This window comes from Cannabis sativa, chromosome 3, assembly GCF_029168945.1.
Source record: "Cannabis sativa cultivar Pink pepper isolate KNU-18-1 chromosome 3, ASM2916894v1, whole genome shotgun sequence".
Taxonomy (NCBI): Eukaryota; Viridiplantae; Streptophyta; class Magnoliopsida; order Rosales; family Cannabaceae; genus Cannabis; species Cannabis sativa.
This window is the reverse complement of record NC_083603.1, coordinates 60200754-60204171: the sequence shown is the minus strand read 5'-3', so window position 1 is coordinate 60204171 and position 3418 is coordinate 60200754. Positions and strand designations below refer to the sequence as shown.

At 32.3% G+C, this 3418-nt stretch overlaps 1 pseudogene; it reads left to right on the top strand.

Annotated features, from left to right (window-relative positions):
- The first annotated feature begins 1357 nt into the window (after window positions 1–1357).
- LOC115710479 (probable adenylate kinase 7, mitochondrial) lies at window positions 1358–3058 on the top strand (annotated as a pseudogene).
- Window positions 3059–3418: the final 360 nt, after the last annotated feature.

The following is a 3418-nucleotide window of genomic DNA, read 5'->3' as shown; positions in this document are numbered from 1 at the left end:
AAATGGTTAAGAACGTTATTAAGGGAAGTACGACCACTGTACCAAATGCACTAAAGTACCAACCCTGTACTCGTATTGGTAGAGCCATTATTGTACCCCCAAAAGTTACTAAATGTTGTACCAGATGCGCGACGTACCCCTTAGTACTCGTGTTGGTAACACTGTAACTACTCTAAAAACCTACACTATACTAACACCCTTAAAATCACATAAACAATTAGTGTCAGTAGTGTAAACAATTAACACAAGCATATATTCACATATATATTATTATGCTATCTTACCTCTTTCCGTGCTCAAGTGTGCTGGTCAGCCTGAGTGGAAGTGCAGCTCGACGCTTTACAGGGCCCTAAATCATAACGTTCAAAACTCGATGAGAGACACGCTAAAACACTTATCGAGAATTTAAAATTGAAATTAAGCATAACCCTATCGATAAATAAGATGCTAACACCCTAAACAACACAAAACGGGGAAAACTAGGGTTTTGGAATATAGCGCAACTTGCAGACCGGTTCCCAACCGGAAGCCCGGTTCATGGGTACCAACCGGTCGACCGGTTCTACGGGTCCCTCAGAACTGGTCGACCGATTATGTGCTGGAACCCAAAAAATGAGCCCTACAATTCAATTTAACCCCAAACTCTCCAATGCTCTCCAGAATGCCTGTATATACTCCACAAAACCAATATCAAGCAATAGAACCTAACAATTTGCACAAAATCCCAAGTCACTATTAGAGAGCTAGGTTTGAGTTCTCAAACTCAAACTTTGCTCAAACCTCAACTCAACTAATAATTCCAGCCCAAGTTAACTTAAACAATACCAAGCAAACTCCAAAACAAGCTACCTTAATTCATACAACAACATAAAACCCAAGTTCACACATTAAACCTAACTTAGGCTAAAGAAAAATTAACGAAAGAAAGAATAGGGAGAGATACCCTGAATCACAACACACAAATTCCACCAAAAATCATTGAGATCACTCAAACAATTCCAATCCTAGCTACTGCCTTGAAGGATCAAAAGAGAGAAAGAGAGTTGTGAAGAGAGAGAAAGATGTTTCTTTTTTTCTTAATTCTTTTCCTTCCAACCTAAGTAAAATAAAACCTATAGAATTTAATTAAATTCTATCCTATTATTCAGCCACTAATATTCACAAGGGACCACAGAAAAGTTTCTAGCAAAGTGACCATTTTGCCCTTAATAATAGGACAAAAACTAATAACATAAAAGGGTATTTTGGTCATTTAAAAATCCCGACACTTCCCGACATTCCCAACGTCTAAAAAAAATAATGTCCCACTATTACAAACCTTTTAAACCAAATAAAAGCATGACTCTCTAATGGCCCAATGTCGCTTTCCACAGCTACCAGTCACAAGCACAGGTAAACGAGAAATTACTTAAATAGCATAATAAACATATATCAACTTAAATAAATCTCCACAATATACATATTATACATAATATTTAAATCTCATAAATAAATCCTAATTATTTAACCCAAAGTGTTTAATCATAAGCGGTCTTTACAATATAACATCAACTTATTTTCTGAGATCTTTTTTTTTTCTCTGTTTCACTATTACGTATCAATTGCCAAAGATTTTTTCCAAAACTCTTTTTTTTAACTGTTCAGCCCTCTCTTTATAACCAATTTTTTTTAATTATTTTTTTAAGTTGATAAAATCCACTAACGTAAAAGTGGTGGAGGTGGAGAAAATATCTCCTTAATTTGCTCTCCTTTCTGACTGACCCATTCATATTTTTTTATTTATAATAATAATAATAATAATAATAATAATAATAATTAATTTAATTTTTTTTCGTTCAACAGGTCCTAATTTTTATTTTTGCCTAAAGCCCAAATTAACTTAGGGCCTGCCATGATGCAGTGAATGAGGGAAAGCTTGTGCCTGAAGAAATAATATTTGCTCTCTTGTCTAAGAGACTTGAAGAAGGCTATTGCATAGGTGAATCTGGGTTCATTCTTGATGGAATTCCTCGAACAAGAATCCAAGCTGTAAGCTCCAAGAAATTGGGATTTTATAATTATCTTGTTTGTGTTTGTATATAATGTTTAATTGTTTGCCTCTGTTAAATTTTGCTGCAAACACTGATTTGTAAATTGAGTTGCTTTTCATTTCCCATAGGAGATTCTTGATCAAATTGCGGATATTGATTTAGCTGTGAATTTCAAGAGGACTAAAGAGCACTTGGAGAATAATTTAAAAAAATGTCAAAAATACATGGGAAAGAACAACAATGCCAATTTTAAAAATCTAAACTTGTACACTCAAAATTGATAACTAGTCTCCCCTTCTACTGATTTTGAAATACTCTGGAAAGAGAAGTTCATTAACTATGCAAAAGCTTCATATATATATATCTATATATTTATATATACGAACAAATTACTTTTATATGAATTTGGAGATCACTATAAAGTTGATTGTCTTATTTGTTGTTTTCTTTTCTGTAGAGCAAGTCATTGGAAGAATACTACCAAACACAAAGGAAACTTGTTGATATTCAAGTAAGTGTGATGCACTTAGAGAAACTTGGCAAGGTTTATTATCTGTGTTACATCCCCATCGTATTAATGCTGCAAATGTATTTATGCTGTTTTTTCTTGTTAATTTATTATTGTTAATGGTAGATTTCTAAGTCCCTTTGATTCAATCTCACTCACAGGCGAATGCCAGAACAGGCAACCTTATTTAATTGTGGCATGGCATACAATCTCAACTTCACTATGTCGTTGGTTTCAATTGACTTTTTAACTTAATTAGTTCGGCATTCTAAAGTTTTTCTCTGTTTCTTTTAAAATTTTTTAGTCAATTTTTTTTTACAATCATGTAAGCATTATGACTATTTTTTTTTTCTCAGAGATATTGCCAAATAGGATGTCCTGGTTGAATTTATTCACTTGAACAACTGCACCACAGAGACCACATATATTTCAAAATGGGTTATTTTTTTATATTCCCACGCTCATATGCTTATGTGGCGTTTGGTAACACTTTTTTAATCAGTTTTCTGTTTTTAAAATTGAAAAAATAAAAATAAGTTTTTTAAAATATGTTGTATAAAACTGTTTTCATTTTTTAATTTTTTAATTGAGAATCAATTTTTTTTTTTTTAAAAAAAGATACTTTCAATATTTTTTTTTTTCTTAATCAATATTTAGGAATCCGACCAGACTCGGGCCTAAATTCCCCCTACGGTCTTGGCATTGAACCGGCCTCAAACCCAAACTTGAATTCGACCTTAGACCTAGACCCGACTTAAATAAAATCAAAAAATAAAAATAAAAATGAACTTTATAGAACACACTTTTGTATTCTATTTTTAAAATTAAAAAACAAAAGTGGTTACAAAATGTATTTTTATTTTTTAAAAACAAAACTTTA